Source organism: Bactrocera dorsalis, chromosome 5 (genome assembly GCF_023373825.1).
Source record: "Bactrocera dorsalis isolate Fly_Bdor chromosome 5, ASM2337382v1, whole genome shotgun sequence".
Lineage (NCBI taxonomy): Eukaryota > Metazoa > Arthropoda > Insecta > Diptera > Tephritidae > Bactrocera > Bactrocera dorsalis.
In genome coordinates this window covers 19,128,518-19,146,401 of record NC_064307.1, presented here as the reverse complement: position 1 = coordinate 19,146,401, position 17,884 = coordinate 19,128,518, and the positions used below count along the sequence as shown (strand labels likewise).

Below are 17,884 nucleotides of genomic sequence, written 5' to 3'. Positions count from 1 at the left end.
ATCTAACTCGTAAAAAATTTATGAAAGTCTATATAAATAAAAATGAATCGCCAAAATGTATGTACGCGCATCACTTTCATACGACTGAACCAAATTTGACAATTCTTTTTTTAAAATGTTCGTTGAGGTTCAGGGATGGTTTATGCGGAGAAAAAAACTCGAAAATTTGCCGGAAAACCCCTAAAAGCGGCCATTTTCTTTTTCCCATAGAAACGAATGGATGTTTGTTTATTAACAACGCTAAGGGAACGACTGAACCAATCTTGATGAAATTTGCAGAGAATGTTCTGCGTGGATTGGGGAAGGTTTAGAAATAAAAAAACCTATATGCTTTTCTTGAGGAAAAGTCGGAAAATTGGACGATTCCAAAAAGTTAATTTTTTCCATACAAATTTTTTATTGTTTTGTTTTTCAATTATTTAAATCTTTCAAATTTGGCGTTTGCTTCAAAAATTTTTTAAAATTCAGTGAATATGATATGTGTTTTTCACACAAAGTGATCAATTACAGATTGAAATTTGTCATGATGCCAGGAAGAGGTCGCGCTAATATCGGTCGGCGTTCTTTTTGGCATCTTCATATGTATATTAGCAGCCCAAGGCACATGAACGAGTACTCCCAGGATGCGATGACATATGTACGTGCGGTATTATGGGTCGCGATAAATCAGAAAGCGATCGCCACGATGTCACAGCAAGACTTTTCAACAGCTTCGATGGACATTATCTTGAAGCAACGCATATATGGTGCTGTTAGATGCTATATATACTCTGTTGAGTGGCAAAAGAGAGGTTTGCTGCACGAACACATTCTTTTTTTAATGGTGGAAGGTGGTTACACCAGATCAAGTTGATGAAATCATTCAATAATGCGGCAATTTCTGATGCAAAGAAAGATCCAGTATTATACAAAGTGATGAAAACCAATAAGGTTCATGAACCTTGCGGACACCACAACCCCACTTCGGTTTGTATGTCTGTCAATAAATGCACGAAACAGTATCCACGTACTTTTCTTTCGGAAACACAAACTAGAAATAATGGATATCCACTCTATCGGCGTCGCTCACTAGACGACAATGGCAGAACATTTAGCATTCAATTTAGAGGCGTGAATATCGAAGTTAATAACACATGGATCGTACCATATTCGCCACTGTTGTCTAATTCACATTGAAAAGTCATGTCAATGTTGAGTATTGCAATTTGGTGCAATCGATAAAATACGTTTGTAAGTACGTCACCAAAGGAAGCAACAAGGCGATTATTGGCCTTGAACGATACGGTCGATACGTGAACTGCAATAAAGCGCTTTGTAGGATATTTACTTTTGCAATTCATTAACGTTTTCCGACTGTTGTGCGTCTCGCAGTTAATTTGGAGAATGGCCAAACAGTGTATTTCAACCCAGAGAATACAGTATAGCCAGTGGAAACATCGCCAGCAACAAAATTAACACTGACGAGTTTTTTCTCAACCTTCGTCAGTGATGCGTTTGTGAGATCATTGCTCTATTCGAAAATACCCCGATATTATGCATGGAATGCATCGTTGAAGGACTAACTACACAGAAAGCAAGGCCAACCAGTAGGTTGACATCCAGGTGTCTTATCAGCTAATGCATTAAGACGAATTTACACAATCCACCCGAAATATGCCATTGATTAATGTACGCGGTTCAACTTTATTTGAGTCATTGCTTACTGTGAATGGTTCGATGTGTGCAAGTTTTAGAGATGTAAGCCAGCAGTTACAAATGCTGGAACACGCTAATCACTGGAATGAAAATGAAGTTCGCATACTTTTCGATATAAACACCGACATTGTCAAAGACATTTTACATCGTCTTCGCTAAAAATTGGAAATGGTACAATTTCGGTTGATACTTCCGGTGGTTCGATATCAATTCCATCTTCCCTTTATCAATTCACGAAGGACGAACTCAGCACAAATGTTCGGACATTGGCCAAATTATCGTAACTACGATTCCTTAAGTGCACGCGCAATGTTAGCTGCCAAAAATACCGATATTGTTGACTTCAACTGGAAGATTCAAAGTCAAATTCCGGGAGACTTGCGCTCATACAAATCGATCGATCGTCTTGACTATGAAGACGACGCCGTGACAGGTTTGGTATACCACCGCATCATTTGCGTCTCAAAGTAGGATCCGTCGGTATTATGTTTCTCAATCTTCCTGCGCCGAAACTGTGTATGGAACCCAACTGATTGTGACGCACCTATCGAATACAAGGGGACAGAATGCTTGATCCTACGGATTCCTTTGAGTTCTAACGATTCGCCATTTCAGTTCAAACGTATTCCGTTTCCAGTGAAAATTGAATTTGAGATGACAGTCAACAGGACCTAAAGATAGTCGCATAGTGTGAGGCATAAATTTGGAAATGCTATGTTTTTCACACGGCCGTAACGTGCTCACGAGTTGGAAAACCATCTCTTCTGTACACCGGAACAGAAACCGAAAAATGTTGTTATAAAGCTGCGTTACATTGAAAAAAAAAATGAAATGATAAATTTAACTTTCTTTTCATTTCAAACTACATAATTTCACGCAGGATAGCGGCTGCGGGGTCAGCTAGTTTTATTAATATTTTTTATACCAACAACAAATTGCAACACCCCATATACGAGTACCACGACCAATACCGCTTGTTGCTGTCAATACAGCGCTCACAGTATTTCGAAAGGCATTGTATAATTATTGCAAGTAAATATATGCGCTAATAAATATGTCACCATATATAGAAGTATATATATTTAAGCGTATTTGCATTTGCTTGTTAACAACTTTCGAACAGCTTGCATGCTGCAAATTGTTTTAATTTCACTTTCGTTATATTTAAAAATACGATTTTAATTGGTTCACTCCGTTTAAATGCCTGTTGCAACATTAACATGCAACTCATTATTGCCGTAATACACACAAAGGTTATATGGGCATAACTTTTGGGAAGTGACCTTTATGAAAGTATATAATACATACATATTTACATGTGCGGCAATACTACCTGCCATTAATTGTAATTAAATGTGTGCTTTTATGAAATTATGATGTTTTGCCACCTGCAGACATGCACTCGCGATTTGGTAGTTTTTCTTTGTTTAAAGCAGCATTTGATCTTTTGCGTGACACTTTTGATAATTTTAGCAAAATTCTATACAAATTATTACGTTCCGTTTCAATTTTTTTTTTAACTTTTAATTTGCAGTTTTCATATTTTCATTACGTCAATGACATTCAAGGGTAAAACCATTGAGAATGGTTTTGAGTTGATCTCTTGAAATTTTTGATAACTTAATGTGATACAAATGTGCAACTAGTGATGAAAGTTGAAACCCCACTTTCTTCTTTTAAATTATTATACTTTCTTGATAGATCACTTACAATTACTCTAGGCTAACCGGTTGTTATCGAAATGCAGTGACCCAACCCAAACGACGATCAAGTTAGGATTCCAGGAAGGTAACGGGTGATTTTTTTGAGGTTAGGATTTTCATGCATTAGTATTTGACAGATCACGTGGGATTTCAGACATGGTGTCAAAGAGAAAGATGCTCAGTATGCTTTGACATTTCATCATGAATAGACTTACTAACGAGCAACGCTTGCAAATCATTGAATTTTATTACCAAAATCAGTGTTCGGTTCGAAATGTGTTTATCGACAAATTTTGTTCAGCGATGAGGCTCATTTCTGGTTGAATGGCTACGTAAATAAGCAAAATTGCCGCATTTGGGGTGAAGAGCAACCAGAAGCCGTTCAAGAACTGCCCATGCATCCCGAAAAATGCACTGTTTGGTGTGTTGTACGCTGGTGGAATCATTGGACCGTATTTTTTCAAAGATGCTGTTGGACGCAACGTTACGGTGAATGGCGATCGCTATCGTTCGATGCTAACAAACTTTTTGTTGCCAAAAATGGAAGAACTGAACTTGGTTGACATGTGGTTTCAACAAGATGGCGCTACATGCCACACAGCTCGCGATTCTATGGCCATTTTGAGGGAAAACTTCGGACAACAATTCATCTCAAGAAATGGACCCGTAAGTTGGCCACCAAGATCATGCGATTTAACGCCTTTAGACTATTTTTTGTGGGGCTACGTCAAGTCTAAAGTCTACAGAAATAAGCCAGCAACTATTCCAGCTTTGGAAGACAACATTTCCGAAGAAATTCGGGCTATTCCGGCCGAAATGCTCGAAAAAGTTGCCCAAAATTGGACTTTCCGAATGGACCACCTAAGACGCAGCCGCGGTCAACATTTAAATGAAATTATCTTCAATAAGTAAATGTCATGAACCAATCTAACGTTTCAAATAAAGAACCGATGAGATTTTGCAAATTTTATGCGTTTTTTTTTAAAAAGCTAGCAGTTATCAAGCTCTTAAAAAATCACCCTTTATATTTTGTTATGTGTTCGTTTTGCATGGAGTCTTCTGTTATGAACTGCACCCCTATGGCCAAACTTTTAATACGGACCTCTACTTTCAACAAACATTGAACAAGCGATCGCCAATAGCGGGCAATAGGAGAGGAGTTGTGTTCCATCAGGACAACGTCAGGTCACACACATCGATAGTGAGCAATAGTGAGTCGTCAGAACCTCCAGTCTCAAAATTAATCACCTTTCATAAATTATTAATCAGAAATGGTAGGTAACCTCGAAATGGATCACCCAAAAATTCAAACACCCTGAAATAAAGCTTATAAAGTATAATTATAACTACCGATGATAATAGGATCTAAAAGATGGCAAAAGTTCGTGTTAAGTCTCACCGAAAGGAAATCCTTATATTCACTTAATTGTGTTATCAGGAAAAACCGAGACCACTTCAGAGAAACAGTTTTGGAATTTCGTATTTTCAGCCGTATGTCTTTTCGTTCTCATCCGTAAATATATGTAGTTCAAGCCTCGAAGACAAGAAACATATGTACTACAATAGCTAGCACAGTAGTCGAAAAAGGAATTATATTCTTGGATATTTTAAATATTTGATTGAATGACACTCTAAACTTAACCATGCAACCCAAAAATATGCCAAAAACGAATTGTCATAAATCACAAAATCAACATGCCAAGCTACACATCCATACATATAATACATGCTGAGTTGCACACTGTAGAAAATAACGTACGCTGTGCTGGTTGACTGTCGAAATTTAAAATTCACGAGTACAAACGGAACACATAGTAACAGCTATTTATATCTGGTTCACGATAAATGTGTTAACGTGGTGTCGCGAAAACGGAAAGTAGTACAAAAGTCGGCACAATATAAAAAATAGAAAGAATCGTGGTTACTATTGCCTAGCACACAAACCAAGCACAGGAAAGTCGCGGCGTGTGCGAGTCACCAAATTTCTCCAACAATGTCGAGCAGCAGCAGGAATGGGCACAAAATTTATTGCTCACATCCTTCGTAATTTAAATATTTCACACTTTTATTGTTGTAGCCGTAGTCTATGCCCATTTTGCTAACAACAACTATAGTAACACGGTCTAAATAAAACGATAAAATGCAAAGTGTGCGCCTGGTAATGGTTAAATAAATTGAATTGAGTGAAATGTGTAATGGATTTCAAGAGTGAATGGACGAAACGACCAAAAAGTATATAAATATATATATGTATTTATATAAATATATAATAAACATACATTGACTCATTTAAGGTAAAATAGGAATTTAATATTATTAAACTAACTTAAAAATTGTGTCACTATTAAATACTCAGCGCAAGCAATATATATCGACCAAGTATCGCCCTACAGAACTTGATTCTCTGAGTTGTATCTATCATGCCATTTTATCTGCCTTTTAAATATTTGATCTACTAACTTGCGTTTAAAGTAATTTACCGCTCGCCTTCGCGGAGTCCGCTTAATACTTTTCTTGGAAAGATATGAGTATTTTCGAAGATTGTCCTAGCAATTGCCATTGATTGCTCAATTAACTAAGAAAATCTATCAATTTGTTGACGATGACTCAATTATTTCGTATTAGAAGCTTCTTAGATCAATCTTTTTTTTTCATTGTTGGTTTTATTTTTATAAAACATATTTAGTCAAACCAAAATGGGTATAAACTTGGGTCAGCAAAAATAACGAAGAGTTGTTAAAATGAAATTATGTGGTTGATGTTTTTTATTAAAAGCCATCGATTTTATGTGGGAGTTACTGGAAATGATGAAGACTTTTATAATAAAAAAAAAAATAATTAAAAAATATTCGAAACTTGTACCGCTTAGTAAATGTATGAAACAGTTTTTTGGAACTTAAAAATTCAAAATAATTTCATTTCTTAACTTAAAAAAATTCTATAGAAAATGTTTTCGTCATTCAGTAAAATTGGAGTATGGTAAAAAGCTTGGAAAGAAATGGTTGGTTCTAAAACTTTGTATGAATACTGCAAAGTCTGGATATGAAACCGGTGAAATGAAAGTGGAATAAACCTGTTAATTTCCACTATTTGGGAAAGTTGATTTTTTTCAAGGTACATTAGATTGGATAAATAAATGAGGATTGTACAGTGACCTATGGTCTAACATTCCCTCTTCTAAGTTACAACGACTTACTTAGCCCCAGTTTATCTACTGAAATCCCAATATACTATTAGGTGCTATTGTTGCTATTGTTGCGATGCGTTCCCTATTTGGAAACATGGATCCAAGGGCCTTTATCATATGGCTGTAGACTGCTATGTAGTCAGTTAGCAAGTGTTCTGGAGTTTCAGACTCCTTGCCGTAGATCCGGCAATTTGCACGAGAGGCCCATGATATGCAAGTGCTTCCTAAGCTTACAGTGGTACTTGTTTTACTTAGAGATTCAATTTCACGAAAAAATTGTTTTGATCCAACACCCAGCTGAGGTTCAAAAGCAAAGCATAATTGTTCTCCAATAGGTGCCGAAGGTGGCTACAAACTAACTGTATTTAATTAAGTATTTTACGCAGAGATATGAGGTATTGCACTGACTGTTGAAAGAGTTTGCTTTTTATATGGAACATTTTTTATGGGCCTAATATATGTAAATGTTAGTTTGTATAAAGAAGAACAAAGATACGTAAAGATTGGTCACCGTTTCTAATAGTCATGGTTACGGGAGGTAAGAAATATAATAAATATGAATAAATAATAAATATGAGGACCAATCTCGAAAAAATTGCAGGACGGTTATTGGCCAAGTTACAGATCACAAGGCAATTGACATGCGTTGGAACGCCTTTTATAACTAGAATTCGGCTAAGAAATCTAGAAGCTTCACAGTTCAAGGCACTGAATGAAGTATCAAAATTATCAAGTCTTTATTCAACTTTGCAAAAAGCTTTGACATTCTGTATGACGTGAACTTCAGCTCGTGTTAGAAATTAATTTTTATCTGGCAATAACAAGGAACTCCTATTATTAAGAAGCTCCGTTGTCATACAAAAGTCGGGTCTACGGAATTGGAATGGACCCGGATTTTTATCAGGCCAATAACGGTCGATTCGGCAGCATTCCTACAAATTACTTTGGGGATGTTATCTGCTGTTACAACAAACTAGGTCTATATATGCCATGGCATCAAGTCAATGTAAGCTAACCTGACCTGAAAAATGTAAATATTCACATATTTGTTTGCTTGAACTATTATTTCATGGATAGGGTTAGTGCTTAATATTGTATGTTATTTGTTTTGCGGCTACGCTGGCTAGGTCATGTTGTCCGGATGGATGAAAACACTCTAGCTCTGAAAGTATTCGACGCAATACCCGCCGCGGAAAGCAGAGGAAGAGGAAGACCAATGGGCGCCACGTAGAGAAGAGAAGAAACGACTGGCGCGCTGTTGTTGACTCGGCTATAATCGCGTAAGCGGTGTCTACGCCAGTAAAGAAGAAGAAGATTTGTTTTCATACATCAACCAATAAAAGAATTGAAAGAATATGAACATGAGTCTATAGAAGTCTCTCTGCGTCTCTATGTATCGTTTTGTACCACAATAAAAAATTATGTTCCAACGTCCGTTGAGTGGTTAGAGGAATGGTTTAATAATTTATGTTGCTCCAATGTAATGCAGTATCATTTCAAATAGGTCAGACTAGCCAGAGTGTTGATGTGTTTCAATATGTAAACAATTTATTTTTTTTGGTCAACTTATAAAATAGTTCAAAAATACTCAAATTGTTCTAAAGCTTCACTAAACACCAAATAAAAAAATCGTGAAATCGCCAAAGTATGACCTTTATGATCAAAATAAACTGCCTATCCAAAACTCAAAACCCTTTCCAAAACTGTATATATTAAATATATTTGTACATATGTACTATATATGCATATATAAGTATATTTGAATGCATCACAAGGACAAAAGAGCTTTTATTTTTAGGACATTACTTTAGAAACTCAATATGCACTCTCGCCAATGTGAAAGCCTTTGAAGTTGCCCATACACACGAGCGTGGAAACATTTATGCCCAAGTAGTAAGTGGTTGAGGGGGGTGTGTGTGTGTTTGTTGTGCATTTGTGAAATTTATTGTCAGCGCGATGCGTACTTTATTGACGCTTGCCGCCATTCAGACGGACAGAGTACGTAAATAAGTGCTGGTACTTATGTAATTGAAATGCAAAGAGTGAAATGCAAGGCACTGACGGCAAAACTTCTCGAAACGCATTTGTAACCGCGGCTGACGCGGTCGGCGTTCGATAGCGTAATCATTCACAAAGCATTGCCTCTGGCCGCGCTGCTTTTATGCCTATTTATAGGGGAATATGTGGGTATTAGGGTGGTGCTTTGAAGTAATAAAATGAAGGAGTTATTTTTGGTCCGTATTTTATTATTAAAATTGTGGTTATCAGATATGATTTTTAATCAAATTGGATATTCTTATATATATATATATATTGATATATTTGATATATACTCGTATTACACCGATAATCATAAATCCGAACAAAATTTGTTTATGTTGGACGATATATATGGGGATATAGAGGCATCTGTGTAGAGGTTGTTGGGTGAAAAAAGGTTCTTAGCAGACCAAATAAGACTTGAGCTATTTAAAATCTGTTTCAAAAGCTTCTTTAGGCCCCACCCTAATATTTATATATACATATATGCCTATAAAAATATTCATACGCGCGTTTGTTGGCTTTCGTTTACTTGACCCGCTGCACTTAAGGCCTTGATTGCGTTTCGCACGCTTTTGGCCATTTGATCGAAATATACAAACATACATACAAATACAGAAATATATACCTACGCACATACGTACTCCCAAACTAACGCCAGCGTCAAGCATTTGTAATCACAGTTTTTGATTTTTTTTGTTGTTGCTGTTCTTGTTTTCTCGTTTTGGTGTGCATAGGATTGATAGGCCAAGTGTTATCCAAGAATAATACATATATCTTAGATGTGTGTAAATGTGTCTGTATGCCGATTTGAGGAATTCGCAAGTTTATTGGACTTTGGCACGCTAATTTTGGGCCAATGTCGTTGGCGTTGTCCGCTGACAGCTGGCCTTGGTCAAGATTTAAACTCTAATTTATTTGTTGTACCAGCACGTATTTGTAGTGAAAAATTTCGACAATTTGCACTTAAAATACAATTACAATGCGCTGGCTAACGCTTGCGTGGGTGGGCAGCCATTACGTGTTAGTTACTTAATAAAACAAAAATGAAAAAAAAAAAAAATTAGCGTCACCCACTCAGTAAATTTATTTGCCCTTCTGCTAGTTTATTGCCACGATTTCTTAGTTTTTGATAATTTAAGGCGACAAGACTTTTGCTGTTTCCGACAAAATAATATATTGGGTACTAAAACGGTTAAATTTGCTTTTGTAAGTTATAAGAAAGGTAAGAGTATTTTCAAATTTCTTGGTACCAAAAGATGTTGCTATTACATCTGATTACATACTTAATTAAATAAATAAGGACACACCAGAAGTGATCTATCTACACTTTTAAAGTGAAATCAGCGAAATATGGTTTGGTTATTAAAGCAATTTGATTAGAAGAGAGAAAGAAAAGCAAACTTTCAGTAAAAGACTTCATACAATCATTAAGCCGAAAAATATAAGAAAAATGTTGCCATTTTAGGAGACGTTTTGATAACCAAATTATAAAATTTGTACTGTATAGAAGTTAAAGATTCGTTAACAATTTAATGAGAATTCGAGTCCATAATGTAGGGTCTACTAAAAGAAAACCATTATTGTTGCATTAAATTTAAGATGTTGGGCAAAGCTTTATAAACATTGTGATAAAACAGTTGCCGGAAATCAAGTCCTCGAAATACTTTTCATAAATACTTTTTGGAATGGCCTTCAGCTTCTACAGCGAATTTTGTTTTATATCCTCGATCGACGAAAACGGGTTCCACGTGCGGCAGTTTCAGTTTGAGGAACAACAAAAATCACTCGATGCTAAATCTAGTGGTTGATCGATGGTTAATCCTTATTTACATGTCAAACTCATAAGTCCATGCCTCATCGGATGTTAATGCTCCTTATGTGAGATCGGAATTCGCGCGATTAAAGATTTAAAGGTAATCTCATAACGCCACTCTCTTAAAAAGCCTATTCTATTGAAAAATACTGCAAACTGTCGATTTTCTGAAGAAGTTGCCAACCAAGTTCCTGAAGCTTTTGTAGTGTCACTGACGATGTGTGCGACCTGGCACTGTTCTGATGCAACACAATTCGCGGTTTGTTGTCCAAAGTTGGCCACTTTTGAATTATTGGTTACATCTTCTGTCCAATTGTTGACATTGCACATACTAATTAAGAGTGTTGACTCACAGGAGCAGTTTACAGTCAATGACTTCCTGTTAAACCCACCAATCAGATATCAGAACTTTTTTTTAATTCTAGCTTTGTGAGTGTTTGCTTGATTTAGATTGCGTATATGATAACAAATCTTGTAATTAGGGAAGACATATGGCATATAAATACTGACAGTACCAGATTTTTTGAAAAGTTAATTTCATATATTCTTCTCACGCTGGATCATTCGGTCTACGATAAAGAGAATATGAAAACAAATACAAATTCCCTGCTAAAACTATTATTTAGTTTGTTACTTCTATTTCTATTAATTATATATCACTTCACTTTAAGGAATTCTGAGTGTTTCTCTGGCATTCACAATATAATAAAACAATTTGCTTCATAGAGGTAACTCATACGCCAGGTATCACTTCTACTCACTTTTCTCAAACGGTTACTTGCGCTGTTCTTGTCATCAATTATATTTTCCATAACTTTATCTTCTAAGGTGTTGCCACATTTTTCTGGCCCCTAAAGCATATATAAAAGTTCTTAGATTTGATCGGCTGTTGACAACATTGAAAAGTAGGTCGATAAGCATTTCATTTGCACCTTTCTACACTGGTATTTCGAGTAAGCACTTAAAGCATACATAATTCATTGCCGACAGATACTAAAAGCAAGTATGCGAAATGATCCACCATATAAATGTATATATATCTTACTGCTGCTATGAAAGAAATTGTAGACAAGGCACGCAGACATGTATATGTCAATTAGCGTTGGTAAGTGTGCGAGTGTTTTGATATACAATTACCCTGCAGCGTCGTACTTTTATATTTCTAATAGTTTATTGCTTTCCAACAGCTGAATACTGGCAATTTCAATTTAAATAATTAACTAATTGAATGACAACGCAATTACCAGCAAAAGTCATTAACCTCATGGCGACGTGACAGTAAAAGCTGGTCCCAGGGGAATTGTGTTAACATATATATAAAGATAAGGATATAGGAGTAGGTGAAATTGGAATATAAATATAGGGTGACAAGAAGTTTGGAATTTTTAGTGGCGATGTTAGTAACTTCAGTTCAAAAAATATATAAATTAACATTGTATTCTACTAAATTTTTGAGAAACTTGTCATTATGCCATATTTTAAATTTTTAGTTTTATAATAAGTAACATTTTTAATAAAAAAGAAAAATATTGTAAATTGGAAATTGAAAAAATTAAGAATACAATTAGGCGCATTAGACTATTTTGGTTATTAAGTAGTTTTGTGTGAACTTGGTGATCGTTCTCCAAGAGCTGAGATTTTTATCTACATTTATAATGAAGCTGAAAAATGCTAAATTAGATTTTTTAAAGATTATTATTAACATTTCATTAAAATCTCGACTTAGTGTTAAAAAAAAAATTATTTAGTTTTTAACTAAAAATTTAGTGAAAATATTAAATTAATATAAAAAATAATCAAATTTTTATTTAGAAGCCTAAATTATCGTTAATTCTTAAAGTTCTTGAATTCTATTAATAATCATTTTAATAAAATTTTTCTTTTGAAAATTCAAATAGAAATTTGAAAAGTAAAAAAGGTGACGACCCTAATGTCAAGTATATGCATCTGTACACACTGTATGTGGATATTAAGGTGTTCATTATGTCCCAAAATGATTTTTCTGAAGTAGGTGTCTTATAGATTTTATGTTGCTCATACGACATGGTGTACAGTATCAATGCTCAGTACATTTGAGGTATAACTTCAACTGCGTATAACTTTGGAACGAATATTTTTGACGAAAAAATTATTAAAACATTTTTTCAGAGCGAAAACTGTTGTACTAAAATATGCTTCTTTCAAATTTCTAAGTTCGGCTATAACTGTGTAAGTGATGTGTCAAAAAACAAAGAAGAATAATAAGGTTTATTTATTAAATAAAAAATATTAAAGAAATCCCACTTTACTTAAGAAAAGCAACACAATTAGAAAAGAAAAAGCTTTCTTATGTCGGAAATTTTTTTTAAAGCAGAAAATGGAACTACAGGGGCGTTTGCAAAAAACTGAACTGGAGAAATTACAGACACCCTAGTATATACAAGTATATGAATGTACTTTTGTTGGTTTAACAGAATTCCAAGAAAGCCGTTCCCATGAACACTAGATATGCTTGGCATAAATCGAAAATTATATACACTTAAAGTTGGCGCTTGTCTCCGCTTTCATGCTGCTCGCAGTGAAGGACATGCAACTAAATAGTGGCTAAGAGGATAGTAACAATATCAAGTAAACTTACAGAGACACAGCGCCAGCTATTTGCAATGTAAGCAGGGTTGCATTTAACACAAGGCGTGGCGCGCACAATTTTAAAGTGATTGTGAGAACAGAGAGACTTAATTAAATTGTGGTTGTAATTTCAATAAATGTTGTTGTAATTTCAATAAGTTTTGTTGTAATTAAAAACACATATTTGTACAATTTTATGAAAGTATATATAATTTTTTAAAGCAAAAAGTCTAAAATTTACAAGTTGCACTGTTGTTTACCTACACTCTTGCTTACTTATAACCAGACAATGCATTTAGTATGGGCTTTCTATTATTAATTAGAATTCATTGTTCTTGCTTCCACGAATTGGTGCTTGCTTGCTGCTGAATTTGTTTGTGCAATCATCAATCGATTTTCAATTATTACTCATTTAATGCATATTAAGTTTTGTGACCTAAAAAAATAGATTGAATGAAAGCAAGACATTGCCTTGCACACGACATTTTGTTGTGGCTATTGGTTGTTGTTGTTTTGCAATTGAGCAAAGACAACTCATTCATGTGCCGTCTCATAGGTTAGGGTATACATATTTATAGATGTACATATGTGTATGTGCAAGCAAGGTGAACTGACCTAAATTTGTGTGACAGCGAAATGCGCTGCGCTCGTCCATTTTGCAATTAGCGTTAAATGTTTTGTGTTATTGTGGCTTATTGCTGTTGTTGGTTAGCAACAATGGTGAGCGAGCACCTTTGCTAAAGTTACAGGGAGACAATTTACTGTTAAACATATGTCTAAGGTCAATTTGGTGCAAGTAGGTGCAAGAATGGTAGGTGGAAAACGCTGCCTTTACAATTATTATGTTTTCCTAATTGATTTTGTTTAGTCTTCGTGGCTTTGAGGCATTTGAATTTATGAACTATCGCTAATAAATTTTAAATATTTTACAGATTATATTGTATATACCAAGTTAAAGTTTTTTATTGCTTTTATGTGGTAAGTGTTCATAATAAACAATTTTAATGTCATGTGGCGCCCACATGGCGTATGAGTAACATTATTAGTACTAAGAAATTGTAGCTGAAGTTTATAGCACATTGTGGTCATGTCATAAACGGCAAGATATGTGGAAAATATTTTAATTATTTTATGTGAACTTTAGTAGTTGCCACCTATTAAAAAAATATTTAGAAGAATCTTTAATGAGCGCCTTTTAACAACTGCTTACGGTGAATACCGTAAAATTTTCCTATTTTAAAAGTATTTTGTTTTAGAGTTGCCAACTATAATAAAAAAGTATAATTCGAAAAATATTCGAAAATATGTGCCATACATAAATCGCTTAATAGATATTTCCTGAAAGTATTACATTTTGGCCTAGAGTTGCCAACTACGCTTGATGAAAATATTATATATTAATTGCGAAATGATAATTATTTGGGGTTACATGGGATTACGAGTTTCAAAAACTCGACTTTTTTATTGTCACTTTGAAAAAAAAATTCGCGATTTTTCAATGAATTTTTAAGTTTTTTTGTGAAAATGTCTGCCAAAATCTAATTTTCAGGTTTTTTTCTTCGTCTAAGTTCTAAGTTAAGGTTTTAACTAAAACACGTATTTTTTCAGTTTAGTTGGTCCTGCAAGGAGTTATTCTGCCAACGTGGGCACACCAATGTTCCGAGGGGTCACCGGAAATGGCGTCGGAATGACCGAGTATTTTTTCCTAAAAATTTTCTTTTTTTCCGAAATTTTTAGAACTTCTTTGGTAATATGTTAGTAACAATAAACAATTTTTAATTTTTCATTTTTTATATGAGAAAAAAGTTTTGTCTTAAAGGAGTAAGTTGTAGAAAAGACATCCAACTTTTTGCGAAAACCTTAATTTGCTTATTTCTAAAAGAAGGGGTTTTTAATGAATTATTTTTCTTTTATTTTTGTTAATTTAGCCTTCGTTTCCAATGGTTTTCATTCTACCTTGATTTGTTAGAGCGATTAATGTTACTCATACGCCATGTAGAAGACAATTTAACTATATTATCATTCATAAATAATAAAAGGAATAGAAAGTTTATTGCTCTTAGCAAGATTTATATCGCCGCAAGGATGGCGGTTCTAACATGAAATGCTGCTATGGGCACTCAGGCGATGAAAGACGAGCTTTTTAATCCATGCTGAGTAGTTCTGAGCATCACAATGAACAGGCTACTTTAGCTGTCCAAGTGGCTTTACTCGTGACCTCACAAATATGTGCCTGTTTGTTTAACATGACATAACTATGATAAAAATTGCATTTCCATTGAATTAGGCAGGAAATTCTTAGGAATTAACATTCTATCACACCCTTTGCAACACAATCAAAATATCCACAAAAATTGCAAAAAAATTAGCGCTGAGTGTTCGCAAATGACCAATTTTTCCAAAAAACATTTTAATTTTTTTTTAAATATTTTTTTAGTATTTTTAACTGTCATGCCACTCGCAGCATAAGCTTTACACTCAGACACGAATATGCCACTGTTAACAGCAGCGAGCGTCTGTTATTGTATTCTTGAATTTCAACATTTATTTATGCCATGTGCACAGCCTTATCTGCACATTTGCTCGTTAAAAAGCTGTTGGCGAGTGACAGAATTGTGGCAACGAAAACAATAGCAAATGACTTACTAACCAGGCCACAAGTCAGACGCGTCACTGTGCAACGAAAACTTGTCAATCAAATATGTTAGCAGCTTTTGTGTTTGCCCGAACGACAATTGCTGAAGTGACAATTTCGACTGACACAAATTATAGATTCGGAAAGAAATTTTCCTTTCATATGTGAAGTCGCCGTTCAAAAAAAGGAAATTATTTCCTCTTAAACATATAAGAATTTTAAATGAAAGCATTTTTATATAAAAATTCGGGTATTATGTATTCTTGAACCCTTAGCGGTGAGGGTGTTATATATATGTATGTGTCATATGGATGGAAGGTTTGATCATTTTGCGGCAGTTTGGGTAATAATCATTATCAGTCATTATTGTCGTCAAAGGTCATATAAAAATTATTAGGACACAATTTCATTTCAAATTGTAAAACTTATAATACCTTCTTTGTTGTAAGTCGCTTAGACTACATAAGTCAAATTCAATGAAAATCATTGGCAAAATAAGGGGAGTGACTGCAAATTTAGTTTTTGACATTAAATGGAAAAGAAAATGAAGTAAAAGGAATTGTCAGCTTGTTGTTAGATGAATAATTCTCTTGCTATAGTAGAAAGTTTTATTACTGAAATAATTTGTTTGTCATTTTAGTGTACAAAAAAATGTTTACTTAACGATAATCGACCATATTTGTAGCACTATCGTCTCTAAAATATTTGAAAAATTTGTAAACATCATATGATCAAATTTGACTCGGACTTATTCATTTGAACTACGCTCGAGCACCAAATCGTTAAACGCGATTTTTAATTTTTAGTTAAACCATTTTTTATGTTCCTGCGAATTTTGATTACCACATATTTTAGTGTGTGATTGACAGCCATTTTTTACCACCTGATAGGTGTTTCTGGCAATTTTTGCATTGGAAAAAAGTGAAGTAAGGCTTTGTTAGAATGTTTTTATTTCTCGGGGAATCACAGATACGTTATCATTGGAAACGTTGCCGAAACATTTTGGCGAGCTTACTTTATCTCAAACACAAGTATATGAGAGTCTCTAAAAATTTAGTAAAGATCGAGAAGTCAGCCAAAAATTGCCTCATGAGAGTTGTATATCCACCGCTGTTGATTAAAATAACATCGAAAAAACTTAAGGAAACGGTGCTGAAAAATCGTAGTGTGGGCATCAGGGAGATAGCAGACGATCTCTTATAGAATGACTCAACACATTTTGATTAATGTTTTGCGTATGAAGTATATAAATAAATATACCACATAATACCTGTCTGGCATCGCTAATAAACCATATTATTTCATAAATTCCTTCATTTTGGTAAACTTACAGGCAAGCAGAGGTTTTTCTGAAAGTACAAAAAGGAAAAATAAATACTTTTAGTCCAAATTATTTATGAATTTGTGCAAATAACCAAAACTATTAATTAGCTATAATAAATATAATATTATATATATGGATTATGTCTAAATAAACCGCTTGTTTATGCCCACCAAGATATTTTGCCATAAATTCTAGCCGAGAGTCTCTTGAGGCGGAACAAAAGAATAATTAATTTATTTACTTTTAAATCTATTAAAAATCCATTAACCAGCCGTAAAATAAGCAGCAAGTATGAGAAGAAAAATAAACTGAAAGTTGTTTTTGGCACTCTCTAATGCCGTGAAGCATTTCATAAAACTGTTAGACAAACAAGTGCTGAAGTAAGCGTTGGAAGTGTGAACAATAGTATATTCTTTAGCTGTTTTGTTTATCAAATTGTGAGAATAAGCATGAATGGGCAGCCGTCGAAGCAGGTGTTCGAGGGTTGATTGTCTGTAGCAAAAATCGAGTTGCTATTGATATACATACATACTATATGTATGTATAGTACAAATATATACACACTTAATATAAGCACATACATGCAGTACTGTAGTACTGTGCTCAAAAAGTAAGGCAAATTTGGTTATAAAATGTAAATTCCTTTTGTATTTTTCCAAATCAATATCATCTCTTCAAAGTAATCTCATAAAATGGTTTTTTCCAGCCCTGGGAACAGTCGGAATAGTCGTTTATGGGTATCGCCTTCTATATGGATTTTTTTCTATGCAATCGTGTCGAAACGCCGTCATCGCATTAGCGTTTTGAGTTTATTAAATATGCAGGAGTCGCATGGAGCCAAATCGGGTGAACACGGTGGTTTCGGAACGATAGGTGA

General features: G+C 34.4%; 1 protein-coding gene across 15 annotated transcripts in view; it reads right to left on the bottom strand.

Moving 5' to 3' along the window:
• Positions 1-17,884, bottom strand: part of LOC105225153 (potassium voltage-gated channel protein Shab) — a 212,328-nt gene that overhangs the window by 105,179 nt on the left and 89,265 nt on the right. For 14 of the 15 annotated variants that reach the window (XM_049458611.1, XM_049458608.1, XM_049458604.1 and 11 more), the window contains exon 3: positions 17,015-17,032. The exons of the other annotated variant lie outside the window; for it this stretch is intronic. The gene's annotated coding sequence lies outside the window, so the exon portion shown is untranslated. The remainder of the gene's footprint in view (positions 1-17,014; positions 17,033-17,884) is intronic. 15 annotated transcript variants of the gene reach the window in all.